This window comes from Trichomycterus rosablanca, chromosome 19 (genome assembly GCF_030014385.1).
Source record: "Trichomycterus rosablanca isolate fTriRos1 chromosome 19, fTriRos1.hap1, whole genome shotgun sequence".
Taxonomy (NCBI): Eukaryota; Metazoa; Chordata; class Actinopteri; order Siluriformes; family Trichomycteridae; genus Trichomycterus; species Trichomycterus rosablanca.
Window position 1 is genome coordinate 22,912,541 of NC_086006.1, and position 21,180 is coordinate 22,933,720.

The following is a 21,180-nucleotide window of genomic DNA, read 5'->3' on the forward strand; positions in this document are numbered from 1 at the left end:
GTTGTTCAGAAGATGATTGTGTTAAGAGATTCATCTTCAATAAACCACAGCCACTATTCATCATCAATGCCTAAATAACTGATTTGTCAGTGCTCGAAGAAGCACAAACTTCTACACAATTGTACAATGTACTTATTAACCACATTATTCATTAGTGACTCATACTGGGCACATCGGTGAGCATACTGAAGTATACTGTTTAACAATGCATCTATAAAATACAGTGGCATGCCAACATTTGGGCACCCTGGTCAAAATTACTGTTACTGTGAACAGTTAAGCAAGTTGAAGATAAAATTATCTCCAAAAGGCATGAAGTTAAAGATGACACAAAAACATTTTTTTTTATTATGTCTCTATAATGAATTACATCTTGGTTGTGAGGTTGTAGTGAATGCTGTTCATCATCCTCTTCATCCTGCACATCATTGCCATGGTCTCCTGGCTCTAAGCAAACACTGTGTAGAATGCAACAGACACTGCTGAGCTGATGGACTGGACATTCCTCATGTGCAGGCATCGGAGTCTCCTAAACATTGCCGAAGGTATGCTCAATGACCACACGGCCAGTGTTTAGTTTTCTATTAAAGCGCTTCTGCCTAGCTGTCAAGTGCCCATTGTCTCTGTAAGTCCTCATCAGTTGGGGCAATAGAGGGTAGGCTGAATCCCCAATTATATACATCCCTTGTGAGACCAGGGACAGAAAGGGGATCTTCTTCTAAAAGACAAGCAACCTCTGTGAGGCGAAAGGCTCTGGCATCATGCCAGCTACCAGGATGACCCACGCTGATGTGGGTGAACTGCCGGTGACTGTCACAAAATCCAGTGAGAATGATAGAATAGAACTGTTTCCTGTTAAAATATGACAGGGGGTTGTCACAGTGTGGCTTCTGAATATGAATGTGGCATCCATCTACTGCACAGATAGTGTTTGGAAATCCAGCTGCTTGAAAGCCTAACAAAGAATTGTGCAGGGTTTGTCCTAAAGGCCAGGAAATGTGGTGTGCCATGTGAGTACAAAACTCATGGAGATGTTTGGCAAGAGTGGATTTTGTGATATTGAATCTGTCTGAAATACCCCTATATGACTCCTGGTTCGACAGTGTCCATAGACAGGCCAGGACACTCTTTGTCAGTGGCAATTTTGTCTGCTGTGGATTCATATAGACAGGGCCAATGGTGCTTATAAGATCCTACATAGTAAGTGAGAGAAAAGAAGGTTATCATATCGTACCTCCACTTGTCCTTTGGAGAGTCTGACATGACCTCTAAATTCTGAGAGACTATAGAGGGGGACAACATCCTCTACAAAATGTTGTATTTTTGGAACAAGCCTAAAGAAGGGTAAATGTGATTAAGTCCTTACGTAGACAATATAATTAGACAGTTTGGACTTTAAGCCACTTCGACACAATATAATTGCAGTCTATTTACCATATACACAACCATAATGATGATTAAGGTCTGATTGAGTGCACTTTATAATTTCCATCTAATTATTTCTAGAACACTCTTACGTACATTGTTTTATCATATTCACTAATTTTACCTTGAACAAACCGTATATTTGGAATTATGTATTCACACGTTTTCATGTGAAATGTTTCAATAGACAGTCTTGAAAAATAGGCTACTTAGTTTAGGTCTATTCATTTAAATTGTTGTAGACAAATATTTAAATCTATTCAATAACATAAATATGTTTTTGATAACATGTTTGTTAGAACTTTTCTTTTTCACCAATCTACAAGATAAATGAATGATGAGTAAAACTATATTTATTTACAGATTTTACAGAAACTTAGTTTGACACTTTATGGTCATCTATATTCACCACTATGGATTTGGAAAACAAACGCTGGGTTTAACCTGCTCAATGATCAAGAAAGTTTAGTTCGATTTCACGCAAAAGCAGAGCGATTTCTACTGCATTCACTTCATCAGCCACGCAGAACGCAAACGCCGCGAGATCCGCTGTAGCTCACGTGGGTTGCAGGTGGCGACTGTCCGACTTGACGGCTTTCTTTTAACCTCCTCCCCCAACTGCAACCGGCAGCTCTCGCTGACCACCAAGGCGAGGCGCAGTTCATCTCGAACAAGCCTATTTTCTATTAATTGGTGACGTGTTTCTTGGCCTGCAGGATGCATTGCTCAGCATTGCTTAATTACCACATGACTCAACCAGAAGTAAAAGGACTAAACAGAGCATGAAAAAGAACTACATATAATTTACCCCTTAAATTTACCGTTTTTGTGTAAATGTGTTTATTTTTAGGCGTATGAAAAAGAAGTCTTTATTACAAACAAATCAGAAGAGATAATATTATTAGAATGATTATACTTATAATAATAATAATAGTATTAATATTTATTTTTATTAGGAGTATCAAATCAATGATTTCAATTTAATTGTTCTTTCTATTAGGATTTTTGTTGTTGGTGGCAAATGATTACATAGATATTAATATCCTAAATAATACAACTCTCCTATTTGGGCCTAATATTACAAAGTTTTTGAGTGTTTAGAAGTTTCCGGCTGTGGAAGTCAGAGTGAACACATGTGGAAACAATGTAGTTCAGACCAGCGTGGGTCAAACAAGGTACTTCGGATGTTAGTTAGTTTAACGATGCATCGTACTAAGGTAGTTCAATGCTAACCGTCGTTGTTCGTCCTGTTTGCACGAAACATCAGTCACTAATACGGCGACACATACAGTGTATCACAAAAGTGAGTACACCCCTCACATTTCTGCAAATATTTCATTATATCTTTTCATGGGACAACACTATAGACATGAAACTTGGATATAACTTAGAGTAGTCAGTGTACAGCTTGTATAACAGTGTAGATTTACTGTCTTCTGAAAATAACTCAACACACAGCCATTAATGTCTAAATAGCTGGCAACATAAGTGAGTACACCCCACAGTGAACATGTCCAAATTGTGCCCAAATGTGTCGTTGTCCCTCCCTGGTGTCATGTGTCAAGGTCCCAGGTGTAAATGGGGAGCAGGGCTGTTAAATTTGGTGTTTTGGGTACAATTCTCTCATACTGGCCACTGGATATTCAACATGGCACCTCATGGCAAAGAACTCTCTGAGGATGTGAGAAATAGAATTGTTGCTCTCCACAAAGATGGCCTGAGCTATAAGAAGATTGCTAACACCCTGAAACTGAGCTACAGCATGGTGGCCAAGGTCATACAGCGGTTTTCCAGGACAGGTTCCACTCGGAACAGGCTTCGCCAGGGTCGACCAAAGAAGTTGAGTCCACGTGTTCGGCGTCATATCCAGAGGTTGGCTTTAAAAAATAGACACATGAGTGCTGCCAGCATTGCTGCAGAGGTTGAAGACGTGGGAGGTCAGCCTGTCAGTGCTCAGACCATACGCCGCACACTGCATCAACTCGGTCTGCATGGTCGTCATCCCAGAAGGAAGCTGACGCACAAGAAAGCCAGCAAACAGTTTGCTGAAGACAAGCAGTCCAAGAACATGGATTACTGGAATGCCCTGTGGTCTGACGAGACCAAGATAAACTTGTTTGGCTCAGGTGGTGTCCAGCATGTGTGGCGGCGCCCTGGTGAGAAGTACCAAGACAACTGTATCTTGCCTACAGTCAAGCATGGTGGTGGTAGCATCATGGTCTTGGGCTGCATGAGTGTTGCTGGCACTGGGGAGCTGCAGTTCATTGAGGGAAACATGAATTCCAACATGAACTGTGACATTCTGAAACAGAGCATGATCCCCTCCCTTCGAAAACTGGGCCTCATGGCAGTTTTCCAACAGGATAACGACCCCAAATACAACCTCCAAGATGACAACTGCCTTGCTGAGGAAGCTGAAGGTAAAGGTGATGGACTAAACCCAATTGAGCACCTGTGGCGCATCCTCAAGTGGAAGGTGGAGGAGTTCAAGGTGTCTAACATCCACCAGCTCCGTGATGTCATCATGGAGGAGTGGAAGAGGATTCCAGTAGCAACCTGTGCAGCTCTGGTGAATTCCATGCCCAGGAGTGTTAAGGCAGTGCTGGATAATAATGGTGGTCACACAAAATATTGACACTTTGGGCACGATTTGGACACCTCAGTGTTCTCACCTCATTTTAGTATTTCTATTTTTGTATGTGTTATAATGAGAAGAATGATAATAACAGCAATATCTCTTATACATATTCTCTAACCTTGAGGTGGCACAGTTGTGCAGCAGTTTTTGTGCCACACAGCACTTTGCCTCTGGTTAGTTTGACATGTTCTTTTTGGCTTTCTCCGGGTTCCATGTAGATTAAAGCGTAAACTTTTGTTGTAGTTTATATAATGACCTGGAAAAAAACAATAGGTCACCAGACCTGTTTTGACTTTTGCATTGAATTGAGTATATTGTTGTTGGGAACTTCTGCGAACTGGCGGGGATCTGTCTTACCCTGAGTGTTCGACTTCATCACTTTTATTTTTCTCCTTGTTCTGTCTGAAATTATCTGCCAGCTGAATGCTACAGATCATTCAAATACAGTATAAGGAACTATACCTTTACCACTAGATGGCGGTGCATTTTAACGAAACCTTAAACAAACTAACTCGGTCTTATGGGAACACTGAAGGGATTTTTATGAACTGAACATTAGTATTCGTATACATTTTCATTTACATTTTCAGCATTTAGCAGACGCTTTTATCCAAAGCGACTTACATTATACAGTCTAAGCAATTGAGGGTTAAGGATCTTTCTCAAGGACCCAACAGAGGCAACTGTTGCATTGGTGGGGTTTGAACCAGCAACTTTCTTTTTACTAGTCCAGTACCTTAACCGCTAGGCTACATATACTTTTTCAATAATGCAATACTAGTGTCAAAATACAAGTGGTAAACTAAATAATATTGGATTTTGAAGTGACTAAAGCGCAGTTCCAAAAGCAAACCGTGATATTGTCCTGGGTGCACACTGTAAAATGTAAACTCTTATTTACTTAAATGCTCTTATTTACTTGTAATTCCTATTTGACAAAAAGTGTGTACAGCTGACCACGAGCTTACAAGACATCACATTTCAAAACACTAGGCATTAATTCATTATTGGTGATATTACAGAAGTTAGCCCACTAGTTACTGAGGTAGTGCTAAATTATTAAGAACTAGAGGTTTGAATAACATACCATATAAAGTTTGGAAATTACCCTAATACACTCAACTTGGACCTAAACATTTAATTGTTTGTGGTAATATGGTTTCCATTACATAAAAATGATCCATGTTACATATGGATGTAATATGTAAAAACATTTGTATGGTTGTTTATAAGAAAGAAGTCCACAAGGATACTGAAAGAACAAACCACACTTCTCACAGACAGCTGAGTTTTGGTTTGAACCCAGGCTACTGGGCCACTGTGCTGCCATATTGTCAAAATACATAATACTCTTTAATATGTGACAAATCGTTATAAGTGTTACTTTTCTTAGTAGATGTTCTTTATTATTAAATTAAATTATTAACTGCAACTTTTTGCATGTATAGGATGTGTTTAGTTTGACAATTCATGTTTAATTTTAAACATAAAACATAAAGTACCATCAAAAGTTCCCACTATAACTGTATATTGAGATGTTTATGGCTTTTTCATTTTGTATTACATTATGTTTTATAGTATAGGAGTGGGTAAACACATATATTTTAAAACAGAAGGGAAGAATGTTGACTTTGGCATATGCACTAAGGTCCTCTGACACTGGGAAGTAAAATGTCAATGTAATATGTAGACTAACTGAAATATGTATGTGTTTGATTTAACACTTAGCCAGCCAGTGTAAGGATTATATGTAAGTGAATATTTCAGTTTTTAGCACTAAAAAATACAGTACCATTTTGACAAGTTATTTACATCCTCTTTAACTATTAATTGTCCTGATAATGCATAGTCTCCCTGGCATTTTACCACTAGCAAAACATCTCAACCTCGTGTCTGTGAGATAGAATTAGAGCTAGCAGACCATACACTGCAAAGCAAGCACAGCAACATTTGCAGACAATATGGATGCTTTGCCAAACCCTAATTGTATGCATGCAGTAAATGAGTTGGCCTTGTAAAAAGCACTGAGGTTGCTGTAACAGAGAAAGCATGCACTCAGTGCTGTGGAAGGAAATGAAGGGCAGTAGAACGGGGGATGGGCACTGATTGCTAGAGGAGATATGAGTGTTCTTGACCTTGTTGGTGACTTCTTAGTAGCAGTCCAAAGACAAAAGGTGCTGGAACCCTATTGTTTTTTGTTCTTCTTCTTATTATTATTATATTTAAAATGGCTGATCATTTGCTTTAGAACCATGTAGCTGAGCCCACTTAGCTTTTGATTTCACAAGATAATCTCTAGATTTTTTAAAATGCATTTTCTTCCAATTTTCCTTCCGATTTAGCGCAGTCAGTTTGTCTTCCGCTGTTGAGAGATACCAGATTGCATCTGAGGAGAGCATGTCGCTGTACACGGCTCTTCCGACATGTGTACAGCCCTCCTCTTCTCGCCCCTGCATTCTGCTCAGGCGTCTCTTATGCCAATCAGGGTCCTTACACAGCGTGTGAAGATCCCGCCTCACACATAGTCCGGCCACCACCCTGCAGATAAGGTGGCCAGTTAGTATCTGCTGCAGGCACTGCCAATTGTGCTCTCCAGATGACGCCCAGCCGACCGGTGGCAACGCCGAGTTTTAAACCGAGGAGTTCAGAATCTCTGCACTGGTGCGCTAGTGAAATATCCCGCTGCGCCACCTGGTCGCCTAATCTCTGGATTTTTACCCCATATACACAAGTATAACTGGTGGAGCAAGCAAGCCTATTTCACACATATACTGCTCTAATTTAGAAAGCATAGCAAAAATTGTCATGAGACACATACAATGGGACATTCTTAGATTTTGGCAAGAATATGGTGTAACTGCAGTCCTAGTTGGCGCTATAATATGCAGGATAATGTTACACAAACAAAGATTGACATAAAATTTGGCACAGAGCTTTTGTGTACAAACCTCCTTCAGAAATGGTCCCATACTCTTGTATTGGGCCACATTGGGCTAATTTGTGCTTAGACCCTTGAAATGCCACGTGCAGCTATAACTTTTTTTTACTCCTTATGTTTTCAGGTGATTAATTGGACAATTGGACACATCCTGTGTGTTTAGCCACTTTTGTCTCTGGTACAGTTTAAGGTCCCTTGGGTACACTGCCATACAAGTCGAGGATGTTGTGTTGGGAGCACCTGGCCTTTCTTTTTAAGTAAACTTGAGCTGTTTAATGGATGCAGGGGAAAAAGAACAGTTCTTAAATTTGTGTTATTTTTTTATCCTTATGATGAAAATGGGTAATAAATCTGTCTCATTCTGCTAGAATAAGAAGCAATTTAGAGCTAGGCTAAGGTTTGCAAAAGACAACAAGGATTGGACCACAGAGTACATAGAGGACCATAAGGCCATTTTTTCTGAGCAATCCAATTTTTAGCTTGGCTCAGCAACTAGTTGTTCAGTGGTTAGATAGAGTGTCCTGCACCCACTGTGAAATTTAGTGAGTGTGCTTACAGCTATTGGTGCATGGATATAACACATGTTTATCTCTGTAACATATCAAGGTGGCCTTAAACATACAAAATTGTCTGTTAAATACCAGGCATGTGTAAAAAAGCTGAATCATTACCAGTGAAGAGAAATACTGAGGACATCAGTACTGATGAAAACATTTTGCCAAGTTAAGACTGACAATACGTAACATAAAGACTAGAATTTCACATTATAATTGTATTTACACAAATCGGTGTTGTTCAGCTCTGGTCAATGTCTGTGAGGAATTTCTTCCTCTGTCCATGTGGGTTTCCCCTTAGTATTTTAGTTACCTCCCACTTCTCAGAAACGTGCAGTAGCTGAATTGGATGCTTTGAAGTGCTCCCTAAGTTTCAGTGAAAGTGTATTTTGCCCCTCACTAATTGGCACACTGTCCACACCATTGACCAGGATGAAGTGGTAATTGAAAATCTCTTAATAAGTAGGGCTAGGTGTGTGAGACAATGAGAAATCCTTGACTAACTGCAGTGTTTAGCTGTTTAAAAGTGTCATAAATCTAATCTGCTTGTCCTTAGTGTTGCAGCTTGTCCAATTCCTGAGTAAAAATTGTATGTTTCCATGTGGATTGGTCAGGTCTTGGTGACTGGAACTGACCCCAGTTTAAAATCGTTAGTGAAAAATGTGTTGTACCATGAGCAGCAGGGTGGTAGTCCTGATAAGAGCCTAAGGGATAGAGGATGGGAACCTAAGGGTTAAAAAGCCAATTAAAGGCACATGCAGGGTAAAAAACAAAGAGCGAAGAAATGAAATCTGAGGATGTAAATAAGAGATAGAAGACAATGGAAAAATGAGAAGAGGAGCAGAGTAAAAGGGAGGGGAGGGGGACTGGAGTATTTAGTATGCACGGCCAAGCAGCCCCATCTGCTTAGCGCAGCAGTACCCATCGTATAACTGTCTGTAGGCGCATAAAGAATGTCTCCGATTTGATGTAATTCTGCAAAATTAATGACAGCTTTACTTGGGATGGGCCATGAGGGAATGATTAGTGATTCATCGTCCATCTGATCAGCCACCATGCCTGTACCAAGCAGTGCACTGACTCATGCAGAATACAAGGATACATGTTTGCCAGTGACACAAACAAACAGCAAACACAGTTTTTAAAGCTAAAACATCAGAAACTAACTTTGATTTTTGCACACTGTAATCATGTCTGGTGTTGTGGCTACCATGCCAGTGCCTCTTCACAATCCTATATCGGCACAATAATTCTCTATTATGACAGCAGAGGGTTTCTTCTGTGCAAATAGAGAGCCATCTTTGGCTATAGTAATTCCTTGGCTGAGCCCCCTCCATATTTCAGAGCAAAGTGGTCCAACAGGCATGTCGTATAGTGAAGCCTGAGGTTGTCCTGTGGTAGGTTTACAAGAGCTGCTTTACTGCAGCTGTGATTGGAACTAGGTGTCCAATTTTAAAGAGATAAGGAAGGAATCTGAAATTGCAAGGTTGAGAGATCGATCTCACAGAAAGCTAGAGGAAGTTATTTTTTTTCTTACCCTGAATGAGTGACATACCTCTCCTCCCTCAGCTCTTTGCCCTACCCTAGACAGCCATCTTTAACCCATCCCCCTCTCTCCTCCCCCTCTTTTACTGGTGAGTCAGGGCATTCCTTTTACAAACAAGACTGGTGTGTGCCTGCATACTGGGAACAATAAAATGGAAACCCCAGTCTTATCAGAAAGAAGTGTTGGGCTCTAGCTCAGGCCATGTCATCTAGAAGACATGGCTCCTCTGGGCTCTCTGTGCTGTGTGGTAGCAATCAAAGAGCCACACGGCAATTGAAATGAAACCTGTAGATAAACAAACAGCATTTGGGTGGTACCCTAAGGTGTGGTCAGTGTCTACTGCAAAAGTTAACAAGCTGAATTTCAGCAGGTTTATGGAACACATGCTGTCCAACCCCCAAGCAAATAGGATGACTTCAATTCTGTGCCCATAACTTTAAACCTTAAAAAAAATCTTGTTTTAAGTGTTTAAACGCATGTGACTGCTAATTCATGTATCTTCCAGTTGTTGTTTTTTTCATAGCTCTTGTTATCAGGTGCAGCTAAACACATTTTACAACTCCTCAACTCTCAGTGATTTATGATGGGTGCTTTTTGCGTACCCATGTCTCACACATTGGGGAAAAATCTGACATTCTCACTCCACACTTTCTAAGGAGGTAATTTAATTACAGCTTGGCTATGCTACTTGGTGTCTGGCAGATAGCTGTCAAAAATATATTGGTGCTTCTCGGCGGTGCCACACCACCAACATTTACCAGATAAATGTAGGGCTCTGTAAAATTTGTTTTATTTCCTCTTAAATTTCTTATTCATTGTAACTTACATTTATAGAGTTTGTCACAATATATTACAGCAAATTGCAGTAAACCCCATATTCAGAGAAACTGGACCATTTTGGAAAATTTTCACCTTTTTTATTAATCACACTTTTAATTATTTGGAAGATGAGAATAAAAATAGGCCTGCAGAATCAGGCCTGGCATTGTCTTGCTAAAATAGCCATGAACTTTCTAAGAAAAGACATCACCTTGATCGAAGCACAGGCCTCTTGCATTTTACACATATGTAAGTCACTTATGCCATGGGCACTGATGCACCTCCGAACCTTGACAGATATTTGCTTATAATAGTTTGTACGGTCCTTTTCATCTTTAGCACTAAGATCTTGGTGCCCGTTTTGAATCATGGACTAAAATGTGTCTTTTGGTTTATCTGACATGAGCTTGCATGCAGAGAACTTTGTGACATTACAGGATAGAATTAATATAAGCTTTGTCATTGCTTTCCAGGTTGTATTTTTTCATGCAGTGGTAGACTGTGTGAATACAAATTTACAAAGTAATCCCAAGCACATGTGGCTATATTTATTGCAATTGTATTACTTCTGAGGGCTTAAAGACCATGCACATTCAGCAGTAGTTTCCAGCTTTGTCCTATAAAAATTTCGGAGTCTTTTCATAATAATATGTATAGTAGATTGTATATGACCCAAATTATTTGCCATCTTGCGCTGAGAAATGTTATTTTTCAATTGAGTGACCTTTCTCTCACAAAGTTTGGCACGGAAAAACTAGGTCCCTTCTTAGCTTGCAAAAACTGAGTCTTTAGTGAATCCTCCTTTTATATCTATTCATAATACACTCATCTGTTATCAGTTCATCTGCTTGTTATGAAATGTTTCAAAACACTGTTAACTTCTATATTCTTGCCCCACTCCCAAATTGTATTAGGCAGGTCACATGCACTGAATTCTAAATTTGTTTATATTTACAAAATTCAATTTAAGATGATCAGTAAAAACATAAAATATTTTCTCAGTATTTTTGTTATTTAAATAAAAATGTCAGTTTAAGAGAATTAACAGTCAACAGTTTTTATTTTTATTGCATTTAAAAAAAAACTGGAATTGGGATTGTACATTCAGGCTACACCAGTATCAACCATATTGTAAAAAGACATTTACTGTAGAGATATTTTGGTGCAATGGCACTGATTGTAAAACAATGAAAGAGTATGTTAATGTAAACATTTATTGCAAACACTACATTAGTTAATGTAGTTCCTCTCTATTAGCTGTATCTCAGTTTAACTGCATTGTATTTACTTTATGTTCTCCTTCTTCCATGACATATGCCACCATCATCTCTGTCACTTTCTTTTTAATGTAATATTCTTGGCTGAGTTTGGGACCTTTCTCTATGTTATGACCTTTAGGCTTTAAATGTAACCCGACTGCGGCATGTGTCTCTTCATAGAGCACCAGTTACGAGCCTTCAGAGGACCACAAAAAATAACGGTTTTGATGAAATGGCCCTTTTAAAAAGCTCTTCCAAATTCCTTCCACAATTTTCTTTTTCTTTGCCCTTTGCAATCTTCATTCTTTGAGCTGCATTAATATTCACAGTAATAAGGACAGGTACTAACAGTGAACTTTAGAAAATGTGAAACCACAAGGGAGCAGTCAAGTAAGAAATCATGCATGTAAACACACAAATGCATAAAATGATATATTTATGCACATAAATATTAAGGCTTAACCTTTAAATGAATTATGAACAGCTGGAAATTGTAAATTCATTGTTAGCCCAAAAAATAAACCAGTTTCCATTTCCTTACCCTTTAAGAAATTAGCTTTTTTACTATCATTATTAGTCGAAACTTTATCAAGATTTCTTACTTACATACTCACATTAGTAACAGAAAATGAAACAAAACAAATTAAGAATCCTAGAAAGCCTTTAAAGCAATTGGATCAATACACAAATACTCAGGCTTAACTAGCACTATTCCATTCACTAGCTTATTGTAAAGTTAATATCTGTCAGTTTCCATCAGTTGTTAATATGGTGGAATGATTTAGAATGCCCTTCCACCAATCCCAGTCATGGTCTTGCAGATACCAGACAGGCCAATAGCAGCGCTGAGATTTAAACCCTGGATTCCTGGACCTCAGCGGTAGTGGGTTTACCACTTTACCTCTGCACACACTTATTTTTTATTTAAAATAACACAATATTGCTGTCATAAGCAGCTGCACTAGTATACACTAGGCGTGCTGACTTTATTTCATTATCTATGGGTTATACCACTTTTATACCAGAATGTATTGATAGAGATAGAAAAAGTAATTGCCTTTTTAAAATACCACTGTTATTCCAAACAGAGTCACACTAAACAAACCGTAAAAACAACACATTTTGTAAAACATTTATTTAAAGGAATTAGTTATTCAACACGCATACCCCCGCCATAAAAAAGTAACTGGTCCCTAATGACTGCAAATAAACACTTTCTCTAATTTAATATTAGTTTCTCACATTTATGCGAATAAATTTTAGCTAACTCTTCTTTGCAGAGCTGCTTTAAATTAGACATACTACTAGGATTTCTGGCATAAACTGCATTAAACTTCTCAGTATTTGCCAGTTTCATTTCTGTTTGTCTTGTATGATAATGTATTTGGGATCACTGCTCTGCTACATTCTCAGTTTCTCAGTTTTATCTTTCAAAAATGGTCGTCTCCTTAAAAAATTTGAATTTTAAGTGAAATTTATCTTCATTTTCAATAAAGTTCTGACTCACTTCCATTTACCATTATCATTGCAGGGTTTGACTGCTAGTACATTCTTACATTGAAATGCTATATTTGCTTTTTACTAGACAATCAGACAGAAGTTTCTACTGTTGATGAAGCTGTCCATAGAGAATTCTTCCTAATAGTTTGTGGATCATCACTTTGTTTGCAGATGCCATACAAGCACTGAAGCTTCTCTCTGTCAGCATTGGTTGCTTTTTTGCCTCTATGGATAACATTTTTACACAAGTCTCTTTCATATTGTATAGTCATTAACAAAAACCTTATTTGATGCTAGAGACATTTTCAGCAGATCAAAAACTCCAGACTCCAGTTTACATCTCACAGTATCAGTATCTAGAGTTAACTTCTTATTTACTCATTATGCTGCTTTTATAACATGAATCAATTAATGTCATTATTAATGAAATTAATCTTAATGAATACAATTTTACTAATATAACATACACAATTTTACAAAGCCTGTGGACACCTGACCGTTATTATGGAGCTTTTCACAAGATTTTGAGAAAAAAAAAAAACATTTTTGAGGTTAGGCACTGATGTTGGACTTCAGGGTTTGGCTTGCAATCACTGTACAAATTCCAAAGGTGTTCAGTCTGTAAAGGCCAGGCCTCTGTGCAGGCCAAACACGACTTTTCTTTATGCATGGGTGCACAGTTATAATGAAACTTAAGGGCCTTCCCTGTACTGTTGCAACAGATGCCATTGTTTGTTTGTTTATTTGAATTTTAACATCATGTTTTACACTCTTTGGTTACATTCATGACAGACATGGTAGTTATTCTGTAAGATTAATCAATTCACAAAGTTATATCAAACACAGTCATGGATAATTTTGCAACTCGAATTCACCCACGCAGACACGGGGAGAACATGCAAACTCCCCACAGAAAGGGCTGGGACTGCCCCACATGGGAATCAAACCCAGGACCTTTTTGCTGTGAGGTGACAGTGCTACCCACTTAGCCACCGTGCCACCCCAAAGATGCCATTGATTTTATATGATTGATGATATCCACCTGGTAGCAGTGGTTGATGTTGACCACTTGAACTTGAACAAGAGGGGTGTCAACATACATTTGACCACATATTGTAATTATTTTACTTATTATTTAACCCTACCACTGAGTCATTTAAGCTAAGAGGTTGTTTTATAACAACAGTCATTTTGAACAAAACAGCTTAAATAACTACAACAACTTTATAAGAAAGACAACTAAAGAAAATCTAAAAGAATAAAGCACAAAATTAATAAAGAAAAAAAAAGCTTCTGGAGCACACACTCCCTCATTCACATGTCTGATTTGCAGCCCAAGAGGAAATGCTTTGGCAGCACATAAACAATACTTCACCATTTCAGGAAGAAATGTTTATTCCAAACACACATAAAAGCAGCCCTGTACGAACACATAAACTTTCAACACATAAACTTTAGCCACATAAACCCCTGCCTGGGATCCATATCGACTATGTTTACAGATAAATCAGACTATGCATAAAACCTATTGTAGCAATTAGTCATGAAGATGAAAACGCAGTCTGTTTGGACTATTTGCAGTGGAACACAGAGCTGTTATTTATTGTGAGTGTAAAGGTTTAGTTCATAATGTTACATACATACATACATACATAACAGTAATAATGATTTAAAATGATTTAAAATAAAGAAGCTTTTATTGTTAAAATTGGTTCATTTGTCTATTAAAAAATGTGCACTCTCAATCACATCTAGGAAGTACTCTGAGCGGTCTGTAAAGCATTATAGAAATTAAACTGGGGAGGATTCTAATTTGAATTCAATTAAAAGTTATGGCTGTAGCTGGAGTAGGGGGCTGGATAGTATGATTCAATTTTCATACCACTTCAAAAAAGTATAGTTACTTGTAAAAAAATGCAGCTACTAATAAATAAATTCATTCAAAAGCTTGACAGTTAGGACGATGAAAATGTATTGTTCACACTTATATGCACAAGCCATTTTTAAAACTGTTACGTGGGTGGCACGGTGGCTCTGTGGGTAGCACTGTCGCCTCACAGCAAGAAGGTCCTAGGTTCAATCCCCAGGTGGGGCGGTCTGGGTTCTTTCTGTGTGGAGTTTGCATGTTCTCCCCATGTCTGCGTGGGGTTTTTTCCGGGAGCTCCGGTTTCCTCCCACAGTCCAAAGACATGCAAGTGAGGTAAATTGGAGATACAAAATTGTTCATAACTGTTAGACATTGAACTGATAAATCTTGTGTAACGAGTAACTACTGTTTTTTCATGAATGTAACCAAAGTGTGTAAAACATAATGTTAAAAGCCTCTTTACCAACTTGAGTGTGTTGCCAGCATCAAATTTAAAATGTTTACAAAATCAACATGGTCAGCCAAAACAAAAGTCGTTTCTTTGTACTTCAGTCAGTTAAATAAAGGTTCACAAGAATTAACAAATATTTTTGCATTTTACAAAGTGTCCTGACTTTTCCAGAAATTAGGTTTAGTGTTTCCAACTGTTTAAGAAAAATTGCTTTGAGTTTAGGGCTCAAAGCAAGGGTTAGTGAAGGGTTTTTTGGTAACTGTGTCTAGGAATTTAGTCCAGTCCACCTTTCCCTGTTGTAAGTTCTGTTAAATCAAGTGGTAGTGGTGTTAATAGGTTAAGGAACTGGGCCAGTGATAAGAGGATGAAAGGTTTAAGCACCATAACTGCTAAGATAATTGCTTGTAGCACAGTTTTCTGAGTCAAGCATTAACCCTAAAGTCATAGTGTCTTCTCTTAATAATAAACATCACCACAAGTGCCAACATTTCTTACTTTTAGACCTTTTTTTCTTCACATAGTTAACTTACTGAATATGTACCTGTTTCACTGTAATATTATAAATAGGTCATGTTTGTCTTTACTGTCAAAGACAATGCAGATTTTTAATTTCAGTTTAATTAACACTGTTTTATCCTGGTCATAGTTGCAGTATCCCTAGGGTGGAGTGCAGTAACACACCCTGAACAGGATGCCAATCAATAGTGGGACTTTGGCCATCAGCCTTAGACATAGACAATTTACCGCTGTGCCAGCCGAGTAGCCACAATGCAGATACTTTATTAGTAATTTGTTGGATGTTATCTTACCTAAGTTACTGTTATCCTACACATTTCATTTAATTTCAAGGCAAAACAATTATTATATAAACTATAACTTTGTTCTACGTAAACTGTCTGTATGACTTCGGGAGTTGAATAATTCCAATTAAAGTTTCATATTTGAATAAGTTTAAGTATGTGTTCAATAAACTTTTGTCGTAATGCTCATTGTTACTGTAAACAGTCCTAAATTTATTAGATACTTCTGCTAGAGTTGGCAGAACCCAGTCCCATTTCTGAAATTGGAAGGGAACATAAGAGGATGAATATGGCCTGTCATGAACGGGGTTGCCAGATGTTGCCAAGTTGGCTTTCCAAGTCAAACTAAAATGTGCCAAATTATGCCTGCAATGCCAACTTGATTTTTAGAAACAGTTTGTCCAAAAGCATGTCCAATCTGGCAACACTAGAATCTGAAAACAAGCCTAAGGTCTCCTACTGCAATGCAGAGACATTTGCTTCTCTCTAGCTCATGGCTTGCCATCTCTCCCACATACATCAACAGTCCTCACCCTCCCTTCCCTTATCAGAGAAATAAGCATTTTTTACAGAGTTTTAGCTGTAAAAAGCCCAGAGCGGATAGCCTATAAATCTGGCCATAAACCCGTTAAGTTGTCAGAGGTGCCATCAGCTATCAATCATGAGCTGTGAGGCTGATGGAGGGGAAATAGGTGATAAAAAACAGCATTTTAGGGAAATTATGTCTAGTCTTCCATTTGCAAAGTGCTGCAGTAGTATCCATCCAGAATCTTAATAGTGGGTTCTGGTGTAGGCGGTGTGTGTGCTGGCATGTGTGTCTGGGGTGAAAGTTGAGATCCAAAATCCCAAGCAGGGTGGGCCAGTGCACATGGCAAACTGGAGAAGGGGGGAGGGGCAGAGGTGGATGAGGGTGTAAGAAATTATACAACTAGCATAAATCTCTTCCACACTCCCATTTCTCTCTGTGTCTTCCAGGCACATGTTTTTTAAACCTCTTTCTTTCCCCTGTTTGCCTACATCTTTCTCTCGCTCCTTTTCTCTACTGCACTTTTTCTCTTGTTTTTCTGTACTTTGGTTATGCCACGTGTAATATCTGATCCCTCCCTTCATATAGTTGGCACCTTTAAGGTTGCCAGATTGGGCTGTATATTGGCAATTCAATCACAGTTAAACCTACTGCAATTTACCATAATTCAGTCTTAAATGGTTACAGTTGAAAAGTGTATGAATAACCAACGATAATATAAATGCTAAACCAAACTAAGCTTAAAATAATTGAATTTAAACCTCCAAATAAAGAGCCTGTAGTTATAATTAGACTGGTTTATGCCTGATGGCTTCGTTGATCCATGCATTTCACAAATCAGACATCTTTGAAGGATGCCATTAAGCTGTGTTGGGAAAATCACTGTGCAAACCAGTTCATTGTCCCACCATAAAACTCAGGAAATACTAAAGTCATTACTGCAGCTGTTATTTGAACTAAATAGATCATGGCCTGTTTTGAAGTAATACAAAAATGTATAGTCCAGCATAAAAGTCCTGTTTTTTCTGTCCTCTGTGCCCAGCCCATACTCTGTTTGCATTGGGGACATGCATGTAAAATGTAGCATAGAGGAGTTACATTTGCAGGGCTGCAGCAACTTGATTTGATTAATAACCCAACTGTGCTATCTGTGATTTCCCCTTTATAATTTGAGGTTATTTGTTAATTAATTAAATTAGTCCCCCCCACCTTCCCACAAAGCCAATAATGGCTGTATGTAGATGCCCAACTGGCTGACAGCACTGCCAGGAAATTGAATCCTGTATCCCAGATGCAGTGGTCTAGCAATATTTAAATTATTTACCACCCAAGTGTCCAAGGATAGCAATATATTTCATATAAAATTTTAAATTGTAGCAACACTTATTGCTAACAGGTGTATTAAGCCCCTTATATAAAATAAATTATATGTCTGTGCCCCTGTGCACAATGCAAGGCCCATAAAGATGGTTTGACGAGGTTTGTTGAGTTTATTGTTGGGAAACTCCAGTGTCCTGCACAAAGTCCTGACCTCAAACACATTTTAAAATGAATTGAAACATCATTTGCACAGACTCTCTGGTCCAGTATCAATGCCTGATTTCTTAAATGCTTTTTGACTAAGTGGGTACAAATTTCCACAGACAAAAAAAGAAGAATTTATGATGATTGTGTGTAATGCTATTATAATAAAATTGTAAAGAAGGTTATTCTAACTGATTTGTAACATTTTATAACAAATATGAAAAATACATTTACCACTGGTCCCATCCTGAGGTAATGATCTTACAATACTTTTGGCAGAGCCTACCATACATCTGGTAAGTTCTTATTTTCATTAGATTGTTTAGTTTTCCAGCTCCTACAGATAGAAAGTTCTCTATCTAAAATCGTGCTGTTTTGTTTCTAGCTAAAAACTGATATATGCTCTTATGCATGTCTTTCTTCAGGATTTATGAGTCAAGATTTTTTTTTTTGTCATTCAGCTGTACACCCATCAAAGAGTACACAGAAGAACAAAATGACGCTGCAACAGAGGACCAATAAAGAACACAAAGAACTAAATAATAAAATAAGAGTTTCAACAATAAAATATGTAGTAAAATTATAAAACAACAAAATCATATAAAATCTAAGACCTAGACACTGCACATGAAGGTTCAAGATTTCTCATAGTTCTCTACTAAATGCACAAATCAGTGAACCTGTAATGTGTCATTTATTATTAGATGTTTTACCAAAACCATGTATCCACCAAAAATTATTTTTTTATTTTTAAAAAAATGTGTTAAATAATTTGTTCATGGACATATGGAAATACAATATTTGTATTTTCATTGTTCATTTAAACCATGTTATCAATAAAATGAAATTTCCAACTCACTGATGGTGCAGATACACAATGTGACACCTGTGGATGTGATTACTGTGATCAATAAAAATAAAACATCTAGGATTTTCTCAAAACAACTGACACATTAGGCTATTTTGATCTTGTTTTAACATTCATCGTACTATCATGCCATTTAAAGCTTTGAAATAGCATTTCTCCACTGAACTTGTCTTAGTACAAAAAGCATAATAATAATAATATAAGATTTTTCCAGTGGAGTATATTTGTGGCCCCCTAACAGACCCCACCCCACAGTTTGAACACCATTGGAATAAAGGATGGTGAAAATGGTTAAATAATTCTAACAGCAGGACGTCAGGAGGAGCTGCACTGTCACCTACAGGTGGTTTTTGGTATTGCGTACTAACACTGGGTAGTAGGGCCTGGAAACGCAGTCGGTGGAGTGCGCGCCGCACAGCAGCATGGGTCTGCCATCTGCCATCGCCTCTGGCTTTGACGTGTTCTTCTCGTGTCACCGTATGTTTCCTTAATCGGTGGTTCTCATAGTTTTTTCTGCTTTATATTGATAAATATGGTACTGTGTCCTGGTAAGTGACATTTAAATACATACTTTTAGCCGGGCTTACTCAGCTAAAATGCATCCACTTATCATGAGTAAATGCGTCATCCTACTCATGGTCGCGGTGTGTCCAGTGCTTCCTGAAAACAATAAATGCAAATCAGGAACACGACATTCACAAGACAACAATCCATCGCAGAGCATCACAAACTCACCTGGGGTGCGTTTCCCAAAAATCTCCTAACGCTAAGTACTTCGTAAGTAACCTCGTACTTAAGAACATTCTTAAATTTACGAATGTTTCCCAAAACGCTTCGTAACTAACTAGTACTTAAACTCGTTCGTAAGTTTAAGAGTAGTCCGATCCATTCGAAAATCACTAAGTACTATCTAGCTTGAAGTTTGCCTGCACAAAAACGATAAATGCAGCTAATTTGCCTTAAAAACGCACTGGTTCTATGCATGGCAACAGCACCTTTATAAAAAATAAAAAAAACATTATATACTGTATATGCATCGTTTATTGATGTACACATTTAAACAAAATAAATTAAAAGCTTGTTCAGATGGCAGTATAACTGGCACAGAAATAGATGACCTGGTTAGCTAAGCTGCTTGGCCATGATGTCAAGTTTGGTCCTTTTCAATTCCACCAACTTTCAATTCCACCTGAAGCCATTCTTTTTCGAGGGCAATTAACTCCTCACTACACCTACATGCATTTTTTGGAGGCTGTTGATCAGGTGGAGCCATTTGACTGGGCTGTGCAGAGGAAGGCCCAGGAGATGACCCAGGACAGCTGCAAAGTGAAGGTTGCACAGGGGATGTGAACTGAGGTGGGGTAGATGGGAATTTAATCTACTCCCCCAGATATCCCTTTAGTTGCTGTTGGGCCTAGTATTCCTGGTGTTGTTTCCTCTTGCACAGGCCTGTTGCAGATAACTGACCTTCACCTGTCTTAGCCCTCTTTTTCCTGAGTTGTGCCCCCTTTTTTGATTTAATTTAGAGTAGTTAATGAAATTAGACAATAATTACGTCTTGATGTGTTTTATTAGTGTTTTAAGAAGGTACATAAAAGCATTTTTATAATAATAATAATAAATTTGCCACCAGGGCAAATTATGTCTCTTGGACGTAGTATCCCCACAAACCAAATATGGTAGTGGCTGGTATCCATACTCTTATGAGGGTTTTCGGATTTGTGTGGTCTGGTCAGGTGTTGTTGCCTTAGCCCAGCGGCCAAAATCTATGTTGGAGTCAAAACGTTTTCACAATAGAATTAGTCTATATTTAAAATTAGCAAATTAGCAGCAATGATAATCTTAATGTAGTATTAATTTACTTGAGATTGCTGCAGAGTTTAGCTTGTCCTTGTTCGATAGGCCAAACTAACAACAAACTGTTATAGAGGCATTCATGTTTTCCTGCTTGGTTTAAACGCTCTACTTTTCAGTTTCGAGCTAAGAAAAATGCAGCATAGATGATACATACGTCTATTTTAATGTTGGAACACGAAGATCTTTCCATAAACTGCTACTGCTTTGAAGCATATCATTTCCAGTGTATAATTGATTTACCTGTTAGCAATTGTTGTTGCTGAAACACACGAATTAAAACATTATAATGTGTGTCCCAATATTTTGTCCACATAGTGTGTAGTGAACCGTAGCTCCTAAACCTCGGCCCTCTGACAGCCACTCATTTTAACACAATAAAGGTTAATTGCTATCTTCCTGTTGCTTTCCTTTGGCCTTAATATTCTTTATTCTTGAAATATTTAGACTTTTTTCTCAAAATAGTGTAGTACACCCTGGCCGTATCACTATATTACAGCAGTGTAAATACTTTTTGTTAAAATTAACTACATTCTTTTTATTTTGTAATGTTGCAAGGTGTATCTGTATCAATGTTGACATTTTCATATCAAACATATTCACATTTTACT